The 16,279-nt window shown below is 36.7% G+C and overlaps 1 long non-coding RNA gene across 2 annotated transcripts; it reads left to right on the top strand.

The window, feature by feature from the left end:
* The first annotated feature begins 335 nt into the window (after positions 1–335).
* On the top strand, positions 336–8,456 carry LOC139960665 (uncharacterized). 2 transcript variants are annotated; one of them, XR_011790582.1, is made up of 7 exons: positions 336–476; positions 760–1,053; positions 2,501–2,640; positions 3,528–3,638; positions 5,831–5,919; positions 6,840–6,911; positions 8,430–8,456. It is a non-coding gene; the product is annotated as an uncharacterized lncRNA (long non-coding RNA). The 2 variants fall into 2 exon arrangements; XR_011790583.1 differs by lacking the exon at positions 6,840–6,911 and having other exon boundaries at positions 8,430–8,448.
* The last annotated feature ends 7,823 nt before the right edge of the window (positions 8,457–16,279 follow it).

Raw genomic sequence — 16,279 nt, 5'->3', positions numbered from 1 at the left:
CGTATTAATTCGAATATATACACGTATTAATTCCAATATATACACGTATTAAATAAAATACATATGGGGATTAAATCCAATATATGCACGGATTAATTAGAATATACAAAAAAAAAAACATTTCCGCTCTTGCTGTGTACATTTACCAAGGATAAATGTTTTGGCGGGCTCGCGAGATCGCTCCAAAGAGCGAAACTTTACACAGTCATGTACAACACATGTATATTCGAATTAATACGCGTATATATTCGAATTAATACGCGGATATATTATGCGGTGTTTGTCCCACATGGCTTGCCATAGCCATAAACCTCAGCCTTGCTTTGTACGGCAAGAAAGTACCAGCGCGAAGTACAAACACTATGCGGTATGCCTTTGACATAACTAAAGTGATAAAGTTTACATAAATCACTCAAAATGGTGATATCGTGTGCCGCATTTCGCCAAAAATGTGGCAGTGTACTGCAGCTTCACAGGTAATTATTAAGAAGCGATAGCAGAAGCATTTACATAGAAATATAATTACTTTAGTGTCGTCTGCCCATCTAATGATCTAGTGAGTAGTGCTAGCCTATATTGTTATTCACTGGACCTTGGAAAGTTGGATGTAGGCTAGTTAGCCTACTGTAGGCCCCTAGGCCTAGACCAGCTATACGGCTGTCCTTTTGGATGCGAAATGACTTAAGCCTAATGACAGCAATTATCACCACCTCATTTTACTTATCTTTATCCTTCTTTATCCTTTATCCCTAATGATAGATCCACATGCCAGAATAACTGAAGATGACATTTACATAGCCTACCTTGCCCTTGGTCTACTGAAGAGCCATACTGGAAAGTACGACCTTTCACACAAAGATCTTTGGCGTATGGAAGTGTACGCCAATAAATTTGGCGTACAACGTACATTACTGCCCCAGGGAAAAGTACAACAGTTGGCGTGGCGTATCGCGTAAGCGTGGAGGAAAATTCAGCCGCAACAGTGCAAGTGACGCAACATGGTTCATACCATCGAGTTTAATAAATCTGGAGAAACTTTCACACAGTAAATACGTGCGTACCATGCATGGAGCGTCATGTGATGTGTTCCAGGGTGGTACTAATATATTACTATCACTATTACGCATGATAATTTCACCCAAATTTTCATTACACGAAACCTCCATATATACAATTACAGATGTAAGTTATATGGTCCCGGAAGTGCCATTTCCTGCGATCTGGGAGGCATTATTGACCAAAACTTTTTGTGTACGCTCCGCGCCAACCGATGGTGGTGCTCCGCTTAGATAGTGTGGCGTACAAATACAGAACAAAATCACATCCACCTTGGCGTATTTCTTTGGCATATGGTCACAGTTCTTTCCAGTCTGAAGAGTAAGATTCTAACGTAGGTTCGCCTAGGTCATAACGAAGCCTACAATATTTCAGTCTATTAATATATCTACTAGAATTGTACAAATATTCAAACACATTCTCCATTTGCAACATATTCCCAACAATGTACAAGTTAGTGTGGCAAAAGGGTATAGGGCCTAAGCAGTAAAGCAGGCTAAAGCCTAGGCAGTAATCTGAGTCTTGAGGTAGGCTAGGCCAAAGCCTATAGCCAGGTATGTTCTGGATAGTAACTTTAATTACAGGCAATTTGCATAAATTTACTCAACTATGATTTAAAGGCCTAATGATATTCACTTACCATGTTTGGACAAAGCTTTGTAGGCAATACAACACACTCAAGCCACCACTCGTGATAACATCTCATCTATTGATGACAATATGTGACTGAATGTAGATATGCATCAAACTGTTTGCACTCTCACTTCATAAGGTGGGATCTGTTATCCTGCATAATCTACTACCCACTTTGCAACATTAACATTTAACTGAAAACTGCATGCACAGACTAATATGGAAATATTACACAAAAGTAGGTGTGTGGAAAGAGGGAGGGGAGTGGGGTGGAAGGTGGAGGGAGGGTTGCTTCTTCACTGCATTTTCCTGGGACAACTATGGCACTATCTGAGTGGAGCACTAAAATAATACAAGCAAGAAAATGTTTGCCATATGCTTCTCTGATACCGGAAATGACACTTTCCAGACATTAAAAGTTGCATAAAGCACTCCACTTGTTCATAAGAGGCGAGAAAATGTTTCAAAGTTGGTTCTTATAAGTCAGGAGTATAGTACTTACTACTCTGATCTGGTCACCATAACATGTCTCTCTTGTGAAAAGTACACCTACTCTTTCGGAAAAATGGGTAAAATCAAATTCCGTTTTCAAAGTCGAATAGACAATGTTTGTATGACGACTTATAAATGATCTGGCTCTTTGCCTCACTTTTCTCAAGGCTTCACCGCTTCAACACACGATTACTTTAATTATGTCCCATTGAGATACTTTTCTTGACTCACAGGCAAAATGTTTATCGATCCTTCCATACAGAATCTCATATAATCTTTGATACAGCAATTTTTTTTATTCTCGTATATTCTCCTATAGGCAAATATGGAGAATAGATGTGCAATACAGTGTGTCAGTTGTGAGAAGCATGTCCTCTACCTTGCACACCATGTAGCCAGGCAACACCAGGTGAAGGACAAAGGCCAAAGATTGCGGCTTAAGTACTAGTGAGGACAAATGTAAGTAGCAAATGTTTGTGAAAAGTATCATATTCACACAATGTAAGAAGTAAAGTTCTAATATTTTGACAAGTAAAATTACTGCCTTTTTTTATTAAGGAACTCACATTCTTCTTCCAATTTGAATGACAGCATCTAGCTCTCTCCTTTTCTGCTCAATCAGCATGGAATTGTAGTAGCATCCTGTACTTCTGTCCTTAATCAAAAGTACTTTTATTGCAAGTTACTTTCAGATATAACCCTTCACGGTTCAAAAGGTCTCCTGTTAGAAATAACCCTTCACAGTTCACAAGGTCTCACCTGTTAGATCTAAAGATGCAGTACTTTAAGTGGCTAGACCATGTTTCATATTGTGTGATGTGACTCCAGCCAGTCAGTAACTCTATTCCAGCTAGATCTGAAGATGTTGTAAGTGGCTAGACCATGTTTTGTGTTGTGTGATGTTACTCCAGTCAGTCAGTAACTTTTTTCGGCAGTGGATAACTTTGATTTGTCCAGTGGAAAATCCTGGAAAAGTAAAGAAATTTCAGTTTCAACCCTGATAGTTATTGAAATCTTTGATAGCCAAGTACTGTAACAAATTTTTGTTGAGATAATACTAATAGTATGAAATGTTATAAAAAGGTGAAGCTAATATGTATAATCAAACCAGGTTTTGAGACTGAAGACTTTTATTAACTTGGAGATAGTGAGCTTGGTGTCTTGGTAGCACATGCAATAAAAATACTATTTTTATGTCATAATATTTACTCACAATACTTTTGTTAAATTTTGAAAGTAAATATTTTATCAAAATGCCACACTTTTGGACCCATAATGTATTGAATAACCCATCATGTAAGTTTCTAAGATAGTAACCATGTTTTAATTTATTTGTATCTTCACAGAGGGGCAATCCTATACTGTACAGTAGTTACTCAGATTTTGATGGCGACTAGAGTTAAGAATTTAAGTGATGACACACTGGAAGGAAAACCTGCAGATAGAAATAGATGGAAGTATGTTGAAATAAAGTATTCAGAGAATGAAATTGTGACTTGAATATATGGCATATTGCAGTGATTTTTTGATGGACAGGAGAGTTTGCAGCTAATCAATTCATTTTGCTGCCATCTTAAAGTGTTTAAATGATTACCTGCTTAAATATTGATATCGTACAACATGGTGGATACCAAATCATATTCATCAGTTGCGCTATTATGCCTTGGTTAAATATTTTGTAAAAAGTGTGATGTTTGTTGACATAATTTTCAAATTCATCCTCAAAGCGTATAACATTGTTGAACTGATGAATTTCAAATAGACATAAAATAGCAATGAAAAATGAACTAATTGACATGATTATAGCAAAGTATGGTCTGTGAAGGGGTGTGTCTCTTGTCTCAGGACTGATAGATGGGGACCTAGGTAGACTCACAGATGGCTGGAACAGTTAAGGATCAACTTACAAACAGTTCCAGTCTGAGACAGTGAGTATGGTTTATTATCCTTGGTCAGATTGTAGGAATGAATATCTCTGATATGGGTAGTCAGTCTGTCATTGTGCAAGCCAAGGATGAACCTTGCCATATCAGAGGCTGTAGAACGTTTGCATTTTGACAAGAGTGTCCTGTTCATCAGTAGTTTAATTACCTAGCCTTTTGGCCATATATTGTATGTCCAGTTAGACTTTGGCAGAAAGCTCATTAGTGGCATGATGAAAGTGGTCCTTCCAGAAATTGGTGAAGTAGAGGGGTTAGAAAGGGATTTTCATGACATCTGTAAAAGGGCAGACTGTGTCCTATGGATACTTGATTTAAGTCTGCTATGAATAGAAATGATGTGTGTTTTGTGAGTCTCGAAAATTCAGGTTATGGAGAAATGACAGACCAAGTTCAGCATTCTCTTATTAATGATAGCCTATATAAATATCAGGTACGCCTAAGCAGTTCTCACTGGTCAGAGGTTGAGCACTGGTGCATGACTTGATGATAATTTTGGTTTGTAACCTAAAATATCCCCATCATCAACTCTCAGGCTGAATTTACTTATTCATGTTCTTGTTTGATGATTTGTACATCTTTGGTTGTGGCTATGTGCATGCAGGCATTTCTGATTATTTTTTCATACAGACTATATGTGTGAGCTAACATTGGCTATGCTTGTCCAGTCAGGCTGTGAATCGGAATTCCTGTTCAAGGGTCAATTATACTATCTTTCACTTGCATCATTTCAGGAAAGCAGGAATTGTTGCTTGCAGTGATGAACTTTTTTTATCCAAGCTTACAGTGGCTTTTCTTATTGATTAATGTTGAATGTGTTTCTGTAATTTTTTAATTTTTGTGGTTGTAATTTCATGTTTGTCCTGTAATTTTTATTTCTGTTCTCTTTCCTTTTTAGCTGTCATTTCCTTGCCCAACATGCTGTTACATTGGAAAAGCACTTTTATCTATGGTTCATCATTGTTTATACAACTACAATCATGGAAATCTAATGTTTTACAAATATCTAAGTAAAATCACAACTTCAGTAGCAGTATCTCGAGGCCAGCCAATTTGAAGAAGTTCAGATTTACCATTTAAAAATTCATAAAATATAGTATTTTCCCATGTGACCTAATTAATATGATCTGAGCAATCAATAGTGAGGCATATAGCAGGGCTCTAAGCCAGGTTCACTTGTCCAAAATCAAGTCCAAGTCAACATGTCCTGAGTCCAAGCCATGTCAGAATCAGAGTAAAGGCCGGGACAAGAATATCAGAGTCGAGAATCCAGTTGAAACATAATTTTGATTTTTGTTGATCACACCAACTTGGCTGGCCTGGATGTATTGCCATTGCTAATGTTGTTTGTGATTGTACTTAAATATTTGCAAATATTGGATTGCCATTGTGTTATCGATAAGGCATGATAAGCATGGACAGTTTGTCAACTGCTTGTGACAATTAGGATTCAAAGACATTTTAAAACTCTTGGCATAGTAGTGTTAATGAAGCAGTCTACGAGTCATGTATTACAAGTTTTCCCTGTCATATTGTATGGGAGGGGGCAGAAGAGAGTAAAGGAGGCTATTGGGGAATGGTGGGTATGGGTGTGGAGGAGGGGTAGGGAAAGATTAAACTTTGGAACAGGAGGACTCCCAGAAAAGTTGTCCATAGCTGTTTAAAACTATGAATGCATCATTATAACCTCAAACCTTGTTTATTTTCAGTGTGATAATCACCATGCAAAGCTCAAAGATCATCATTCAAGGGACTCGTGCGAAGAGACCAGCAAGAAAGTTAAAATCCTAGATTAGAGGTGAGAGGTTTGATCAGACATAGTGAAGTCTGCATGTTTTTGTGTGATTATGTGTGTGTGTATGTCTTATAATGGAATCTTGGGTTATATAGTTAAATGAGCCAATATGCCATGTTATGTTGGATTGTTGGTACTCATACCATAAATTAATTATGAATTAAGTTTTCAATATATACACAACTATAAAGTAGGTAAAATTTCATCAAGCATGGAATGTGCTGCTGTACACATAAATTGACCTTACCAAAATTTGAAAACTTTATTAAAACTCAAACATAAAATGTAAAAACAAACTTTATGGACCAATACAAGATTTCTACATGCCAATAATTGGGTGAATGTTTTGTTACATTTCATAAAGTTGTATTTGTGTTGTGTGGATCATTCCATTCTAATGCCAATTAGTCCAAAAACATATCATGACTGTTACATTTAATAATTGTGGTTTTTTTTACCAGATTTTCTTGGTTGATTACTGTAGGTGTTAACATGTACTAGTGAGAAATTATCATATTGGAGAATATTTTACCATTTTGTTAAATTTGCTAAACTAGAATGTTAATTCCTGTATGGCTATAACATTATTTTATTTTTTCCATTTGGATTGAACTCATGTAAATATGATTATTATCATTACTTTACCAACAATGCAGATTTGAACAATTTGCACTTTTTAGTAAAAGTTAATTAATAACAACTTTTGTGGCTAATAGCTCATTTTTGGCAAGGAAGTCATTTCTATTGGTGGTTGATCATATGCAAACTCATCCCTTACTAATTTAATTATGTGATTAATTGTTGGTAAACAATGAAAAGTTCACACTAACTATCATTTCATGCGAAAAAATGATCAGTAGTGCAAGCAAGCCATGATATTTCTACTGGTCTAGGTTGTCATTACATATTTTTCTTTTATATAGACAAAATGATTGATGCCAAAGATATAAACACAGTAGTTATGATGCTGAAGAAGGAGAAAACACCATACATCAGTGAGTTGTATTGTCTTGAAACAATTGATTGGCTCCTTGTTAATTACTTCCCATACTGGAGGCAACTAAAATTTATACAATCAAGTTGGTGTCTGGGTGTGTATGTGACAATGAGCTTGTGAACAAAATATCTCTACAAAATGCATACTAGAGTGATACCATACTTGGTTTATAAGTTGGGAAGTTGGTGATCCCTATTGTTTTGGTGCACAACTCATGAATATTAGTGATTGGGCTTGGTTTACTGAGGCCTATAGCAAATAGCTTTGGCCATGTTAGTTTGCGTTTCCAATTTTTAGTGCTAATCTATTGGTATCTCAGTATCTGCCTTCTACTTTAATCTTGTCCCACTAAACATCTATAACATGAGAAGGTGTGATAGGGAGGGGGGGGGGGTGGATTGGATAACATGGGAGGGAGGAGGGAAGGTAAGAAAGGGTGGACAATTGCACTTTTCCCCAAAACCTTCAGTTTTGTTTCTCTGATTCACTTTATGCAGATACCATAATTTCAGAGCCAAACACATGGCTAAATCTGGGAAATAAGCTATGGACACCCCTCCCCTCAGACCCCTGCCCCTTATTCAGACATCAAGGCTTTATGCAGCTATTTGTGTGATCCAAAGAAAATATCATGCTTTGTGTGCCACTGATGTACTTGTTAAGTGAGAAGATTCAAATTTGGCCACCCCACTTTCCAAACCCACTGCTGATGCCGTCATGAGGTGATCCAAAAAACTTTCATTCATGAAACTACACAAAATCTGTAAACATTAATTATTCCTTAACAATTACCAGCAAGAGTCTAATCATGGATAGTACCATATTGACATTTAAGTCTAGCTAGTTTTCCTTGTTGAAAACAATTCTCCTCTCCTTATGACCCTCCCAATTTAGTAGGGCAGCTGAAAGGGCTGTCAGCTGGGGCAGGTCTCACCCAGCATGCCCAGGGCCACTAGGCAAGTGTCCATACAAAGATTACACAAGTGGATAAAATGCTTATTTTCCTGTTGTGATCCTAATGAAGAAAAAGATTGATGAATTCAAAATAAAATTTACAAAAATTGAACCCCAAAATGACATGTTTGTTGGACAGTACAAATGCATATATTCCATTATATTTCAGTAACTAAACTGATTGAAAAAGAACATTTTTCCTCTCTGCATGCAAATTATTATTTTTGTTTTGTCTTAGGTTAACTTCTAGCTAGGCTGACTCCTACTGGCTCCTGCTCAACTTGCTCACCACATGGTAGAGCAAAGAAATACCATCATAAATGCATACAATTCAGCCATTACATCTTAAAAATGAAAATAGTGTTATTGAACTAATATGTTACAAAATATCTTACTTATATGATGAATATTAATTATCCTTCCTGAGTGGATGAGATTGCAAGTCTCAGCTCGACACATGGTCCTTGTCATTGATGGAATGTGTACATTAGTACAGGTGACATTTGATATTAGAAAAGTAGGTTTGAAAAGTTTGGTTTGTCCTATTTCTGTTGTCTATCAGGTGCCTGGATGACTCTGATGAATTAGCTGAGAGTAGTGATCTTAAAGGGGAGCATTGGTTTAATTCCTGTGATTACAAGTCTCAGCTCATCATCTGATTGGTTGTTGGCATTGATGGCATATGTTCATGAGTTGCCAAGGCCTGTGCCATTTAAGTAAATTGTTCATGTGGAACATTGTCCTTATTTACAACTTTTTATATCTAAACAATGAAATTCAAACTTCATTGTTACTTAAATCACATCAAATTTATGCATGTTGATGACCCACATTTGACTTCATCACTTCTCAGCAATAAAGTACCTGTCTGAACATATGATATTCCACTCTAAATTTGCTGAACATGACATTTTGTCACTAATATCTGAGAGTTAATCCTAATATTTGAATATTCATAACAGCATCTGGCAATTTTTAAAAGTACACATTGGATAGATGTGAGGAGGCAAACTGTTAGGTATGTGGGAATTTGAAAGGATTTCTACTTGATAGGCACCATGGTAGTGTGCAAACTGGTAGTGGGACAAAATGACCTGTTGTCTTCTCAAACTGCCAAAATGTTGATGAATGAAAACATAGTATAGAAGCTTCTACTTCTTAAATGCATTTTCATTTATTTTGATAACTACTTTCAAGAAAATGTAACAGTAACTTCAGTCCCATACAGAAACTAGAATTTCTTCACACATTTACTGTGCAAAAAATGTTTATATATTCAAAGCTAATTGTTGAGTGCATATTCCAGTTGGTTCATGGTGAGTCACTCTAGAGATCACAATTTTGTTTTGAGGTACTGATCAAGTTAGGTCTATGAACAATTATCTCTACATTTGACAAATTTCACCATGATGTCTTTGTTGGTATTTCAACAAAACTAACAAGTTAGTTTTAAGCAAAGTTCTGCAAAAGTTTATCAGCTGCAAAACCTCACTTTAAACATACAGCCGGCTGTTGGCCAACAGGTACTGATAGAGTGCTGCAATATTTCTGTACCTTTAAAGTAGGGGGCTACCATGGACCATGATATTTTCTAAACCAGCCCCTTACTATTAACCTCAAAATAAAATAAATTACTGAATGCAAATGAAAACTCCCATTTTATAAGGGTAAATTTCCACTGACTCCAACCTGTTTTTTATCATTTAACCAATAACTCATTTGATTATTAATGAATTTGGATTCTACACTTGTGCAAAAGGAAATATCATCTGCCATTAGATAATCACTAGTTATGGCTGGTACTTATAGTGGCTATCTTTGGTGTGGAAGCTATAAATAATCAAAAGTTGCTGTGAGTCTTAACTACTCTGGATCATACCTTGCCACTTGGATTTGTTTTTAACAAACATTCATTTTCAGAGCAACATGTCTCTGATACAAAATGGTAAAAAAAATCAAACAAACCATATTAAAGAATTCTTTCTTTAAACTTTCTACCTATTATTAGATTAAACAGTAGTAATTATTTCTTAAGCGGCGACTTATGGGACATCATCCAGTTTTGCTTCTGCTTTTAACTTACTGCTCTCAATGTCATTGCATGTGTATTGTTTTTATGATTGTAAATGTTTTGTGATGTTATCTCTCTTTTTAATGTAGTTTCATAATAAGATCACCCTACACCAGGACTGCCTCCATCATGTACAATCAGAGTGTGATAAGGAAGACTTTCAAGTGAGGTTCATCATTGATACCATTGGTAAGATGTAAAAAAAAAATCATTTAATGCCTTTTTAGGATATTCTGTATGATAGTGCATCAAATTCAAGTGGGAAATGATCCACAGCTTAAACTATAAAACTAACACTAAAAATTTCAACTTGAACGATGGTCAAATTGCTTTTACTGACATTGGAGTACAGTATGTTAAAGGTAGTCTGTATTGGCCCTAAATTTTGGCATGCTTAAATTGCTAGAAGTTTTCAAAAAGCACTAACCTTGAGGTCTTTACTTTCCGAACTGTTCTCATATTCTAAATGAACACACAAGATGACTGAATGTCCCAGTGAGATAATTGATTTAGTTCCAATATGGAAATTACCGCCATTTACTGTTGCTCAATGGAATACTATTATGAATACAAAGCAATTTTTCTTCCTGCCACTGGGATTGGGGTGGGGTGGGAGGATGAGGGGGTCATGCCCAGTGTCTCTCTCATTTTGTTTTGTCCTTTTTGTGAGTGGGGGGATGGGGGGTGTTCATTTAGAAGAGTTGGTCTTGATAACATTACTGTATCATTATAATGGTTGTACAGATGGAGGGATGGGGGTTAGCAGAAAGAAGGGAGATTATTTAAGAACAAAATCACTTGTAGAACACCAACTGTGTATGGCCTTCTGTGATTGTTCCCAATCCGATATGGAACGCGGGAAGTGAGGCTGTCCAAGATTGAAGACATTGGACACAACATCAAAGAACTCTTCTATTTTCTTTCCCTGTATCAGAAAATCTTTTTCAATCCATTCCTTTTTTGACATCTTGACAGGAAGAGGAGTGTTTGCAACAAAGTAAATCAGGCAAGGTGATTTCTAGCTAGAGCATAGAGGAGAAATAATTTCTCCTGAGGAGGCATCCAAAATAGCTAGAACCAAGGAAGATGGCAACACCTTCTTGTACTTTTATGAGAATGGTGGAACTATAGAATGGTAAGTTAAAATGTTTGCTTCCCATATTATGGTCTGTAAATGTTTAATTTTTCTTTGACTATTCACAACATTAAGGATAACAATTTAAACTTTGAAATGCATATTTTGTTCTATAAATATTCACAAAATGGAGGGTTCGAATGTCACACTACTTGCTAATTTGTGAGTAGGATTTTATTATTACCAGGAGAAAATGAAAGGCACTACTATTTTTCATGGCGTAGCCTAAATTCCCTGAGAATATTCGCTGCATATTTCTACAAATAAAACCTAGTCTACTTTCCAAAGATTTGTCTGATGGAGCGAGATATCACCTTTGAATTACACTGAATTTTCACCAGAAGTGGACTTGAAGCAAACAAGGGTGATGTCAGAGTTACGCACTGACAACAAAGCGTTTTTTTTTTACCTTTCACAAACTACTGTATGTTTGCACCTTGGAATGAATAACTTGCAAATCAGGAATCATACTTGATGCTTGGGTTGACTTTTGTGTGAAAAGAGACAACTTCAAATTTACATCAAAACATATGACTTGAATCAAATTTCTCCAGAATGTTACATTCATTTTCCTATTAAACCTGTCAAAAATTCATTTTGGCTTGTACTACTGTATCATATACAATGGGTGATCTGTCTATGCAGCTCTCTATACAGTGTGTCAACTTTTACAGTTGTTCAGTCCTGCTCCTTTGGTTTCATAGTCATTCTGAATTGTTTTTATAATCCACTTAAACTTTCAATTTGTTGCCCTCAGTATTGATGCTACAGACACAGCCTGTGTTGCAAAGATGGTAAAGGATGAGATTGGCAGGGAGGCCAATTCTGTTATGAAGAAACAAATACTTGAAGGAAGAGTCTGTCTCTGTTTGTTTGCCCTAAAAGACATAAAACATGGTCAAGAACTTCGGTACTACTATGGGCAAACAGATTTACCGTGGTGAAAGAAGGTAAGAAAGAAATTGCAAGGCATGAGTAAATATTTACTTCATAGTTAAACTTTAATAGGGTATGGAGAAACATGTTTAAGATAAATTCCAGTATACCCAGTATCTGAAGGAGATCATTCACTGAATACCACCTGGCTGAGGATTCTGTCCGTTACAAAAATCTTGGACATTCCTCCTAACAACATGAATCTTTATTCATATAAGAGATGCGGGATTTGTACAAAATTGCTCTGCCATGGTGATCAGTGTTTACAGAGCAAATCATGAGGGTGGGATGCAGGACATACATGAATGTATGAAGGAGGAGCCCTTCTGGCTATCTGCTTAGCTGCTTCACTTTACTTTGGCAAATCTGCCTTAAAACATCGAAAAGACCGTTTAGCTCAGAACGATAAGATAACTATTGAGAAATGTACAAGACCCTAGGAATGAATATAAACATCAAGTATGGGGGGGGGGGGCACTCTGAGCAAAGATGTGTTCAGCTTTGTGTAAAGAAGGAAGGTGTACTCTGTGTACACTGAAGCAGCTGAAACTATGGTCTTAACAAGACTAAGTATGATAGAGGGTTTTAACCTTTCGCAGGGCTTCAAAGATATCTCTAACTTTTTCAACCTCTAACTGTGGTAAGTGTTTCCTGAAGAAAGACCATTAGAAATCAATCAGCAAGGTAACAGAGAAAAGTATTTTAGTAAAATAAATAGAACTTGACAAGAAATGTTCTTATTGATTGTGGGATTCAAATGTTGGAAAAGTCGGGGCAATAACATACCTGAATGATAAACCCTAAACAAGAGCTTACAGTAACCACTTGAAAGTATTCTACAGAATGTAGTTTTGGCTTTCAAAGTGTAATTGATCAAGCATTAGCTTACATACTACATAGGAAAGGCCAACTGGAAATCTTTACTATCCAAACTATTCTCATATATTCTACATGAACACATAAAATGATTGAATGTCCAATTGGGGTAAATTTATCAAGTTTAAAAAAGGAAAGTACCTCCATTTATTGTTGCTCAATGGAGTACTATTATCAAGACAATCCAATTTTCCGTCCTGCCACCTGTGGGGAGGGGTGGGGGTGAGGGGGGTTGGATCATGCCCAGTGTCTGTCTCATATTTTGTAATATGTATAGTACCAGGGTAATGCAGAGTACTGTTGAAACAGCTTTATGGAACTTTATGACACTTTCCTTTTCTGGGGTGGGGGGGGGTGGGTGAGTTGGTCTTGATAACATTACTGTATCATTATAATGGTTGTACAGATGGAGGGATGGTGGTGAGCAGAAAGAAGGGAGATTATTTAAGAACAGAATCACTTGCAGAACACAAACTGTGTATGGTATTCTGTGATTGTTCCCAATCCGATATGGTATGGGGGAGTGAGGATGTCCAAGGTTGAAGACATTGAATGCAACATCAAAGAATTCTTCTATTTTCCTTCCCTGTTCAATCCATTTCTTTTTTAAGGTCTTGACAGGAAGGGAAGTGTTGGCAACAAAGGAAATCAGGCAAGGTGATTTCTAGCTAGAATAAAGAGGAGAAATCATTTCTCCTGAGGAGGCATCCAATAGAGCTAGAACCAAGAAAGCTGGCAACACCGCCATGTACTTGTATGAGAATGGTGGAATTATAGAATGGTAAGTTAAAATGTTTGCTTCCCATTTTATGGTCTGTATATGTTTAATTTGTTTTATGACTATTCACAACATCAAAGATAACAATTTAAAATATGCATATTTTTTTCTATAAATATTCACAACACCCAGGGTTCAAATTTTGACTATATCAATCACTAATTTGTGAGAAGGATGTTATTATTGCAAGGAGAAAATGAAAGGCACTAGTAATTTTTGGGGAGTAACCTAACTTACCCTAGAATTTTAGGTACACATTTCTACAAATAAAAGTCTCCTTTCAGTAGATTTGTCAGATGGAGGGAGAGGGGGGGGGGGGGGGGAGGACTCAGGGTAGCATGACCAGTGGTTGATATTTAATGTTTTGTGGAATGTGGAAGAGAGGGAGGAACTTTTTTCTAGAGGTAGGGAGGGGCTGGCACAAAACAATGCACTAAGTTAAGTGCAGAAAATCTAGCCTAAACATATGTTTAAAAGAAAAAACAATTTTTTTTATGAAAAACAAACTAAATGCATAGCCATGCTTACAAGTTTTACATGTAGTCACCTGTAAGTGGATCGTGGAGCTAAGAATAATAAATTGGGAAGATGGGAGGACTGGGGAGAGAGGGATGGGTGTTTATAAGGTACAGTACCGCTCACGTATAACTCGCGTAGACGTATACTCTACGTTTATCTACGCGATTATACGAGATTATACGATGTTATACGTTTCTGTACGCGACTTTCTACGCGGTGTCTATGCGGCGTCTACGCCATGTCTACGCGGCTTAGGGCTTCGCTTCAGTGCACCTGAATAGGGATTATACGCGCGTAAAGAAGTACAATCTCGTATAATCTGTAAACGTAGGGTATTCTCAGCCGCTTTATATAGCAGAGCTTCTATGGGTTAGAATAAACTGTGATGCAGAAAAGAGTCAGTAAACTCAACATCAAGTAATGTCTCCTAAGCCTTTCCAAAATATTCAACCACAGAGTAAGCATATACTTAAGCCGTTAAGAATAAGAGTAACAAAGAAAACTGCGCTACTAGAAGTACAAACGATCGATACAATCAGTGCAGGAAAACTTCAGCAAGGAAACTTTATCAATTACTATGTGCACCAGTCTGTTAATATTTATACGAGTTCCTCCCGTTGGGCATTAAATTGAATGTAGGAACGATTAATGAGAACTAGGTAGGCCTTGGCCTATCCTACCTTTTAGCATTCATCGAAAGTTACGCCGTATATACCTCGCAAGAAAACCGTTTAACAAAAAAAAAAACAATATTTGAACTTGAAGATCTGACTTCCCCCAAAATGCAATGACAAGGTTTTGGTTAGGCCTACTATTAAAAAATATTTTCAGAAGAAAACCCTTACGATTTTTTCCACAAATATTGAGGCTTAGGTATTAGTGCTTCCTCACAATCAACGAGCCTCCCCGAATTTCGCTCCGCTTACGTTAAACTTCTATATATATATATAACACGTGGAAAGACCCGATTTTTTACACACATAATTCCCATTGACATTAGTCACGGAACATAAATTGGTCATGGACATTCGAACTTGCCCAGGTTCACTACACCATGGGAACGACACAACAAATTGCACATGATAGTCAATTTTCCCGCCATCTGGACGCCGAGGTGTTCAAGCTACATCAACAGTGTAAATTTCCAGGAAATGTGGGCGGGGTAATGACAGTGTTGACGAAAGAAGTTTTACCAGTCGAAATTTATGATTGGTTGCCTTTTTAATAAAATGTTATCGTAAACACAAACATAAGCGACTTTGGACACTTTTCCTACTGTATATGTAGCGTTTCTATTTTGCACTCCTGGCACGATGCCAAACAAAATATTTCGAAATGCAGTGTATTGCTTTTTCCACAAGGGCCATTGTTGGTATGTTACATTGAAAGTACATAGGCCTGGCCATTCAGAAAGTGTTGAAAAATCGTGTAAGGTGAATTAATGATTTGAACAAAGTCAAAGGTGATACAACTTTGAACACAAAATTGCTGCGGAGAAATATATTGAAGTAACGTCATGTTTTGACAAAAGCATCAATGTGCAATAACTATTTACTAACCTTTTGAAACAAAAATTCAAGCAGAAGGAGTGGGGAGCAGTAACACGAAATAAGAGAAATATCGACATATTGATGATAATGGCCATCGGTGTCAGGAGACAACCAACCATTCCCACTATATCTTATCCTGGTTCTAAGTGGCTTCCGTTCAACAAAAATATCGTTTTACCTAGGCTCAAAACGTCGCACAAAATATTTTCAAAACAACGGTACACATGAAGTAATCCAATAAATCCCAGACTGAACAACGAATATAAATACAGTACACTACAGCATCGTTACTTTATTGTTTTTCCTCCTGCCGACACAACCGAAAATGTTTAATGTTTAATATGTAACACGGAGATACGTATTGAACTTTTTTTAAGTAATTTCAATGTTTTAACATGTCACTCCCGTAGCTCCTTAAAAGTTGCTAAGCTTTTTATTAATAACGCCGAAAGTACCGCCATTACCAGACACACAAGGCGCCACGAAATGTAACACTGTTTAAAAAGTTGGAAACATCTGAAAGTGCTAGTAATATGTAAATGTTACG

The sequence above is a fragment of the Apostichopus japonicus genome, chromosome 19 (assembly GCF_037975245.1).
Source record: "Apostichopus japonicus isolate 1M-3 chromosome 19, ASM3797524v1, whole genome shotgun sequence".
In the NCBI taxonomy this organism is placed as follows: domain Eukaryota; kingdom Metazoa; phylum Echinodermata; class Holothuroidea; order Aspidochirotida; family Stichopodidae; genus Apostichopus; species Apostichopus japonicus.
This window is presented reverse-complemented; position numbering and strand designations above follow the sequence as displayed.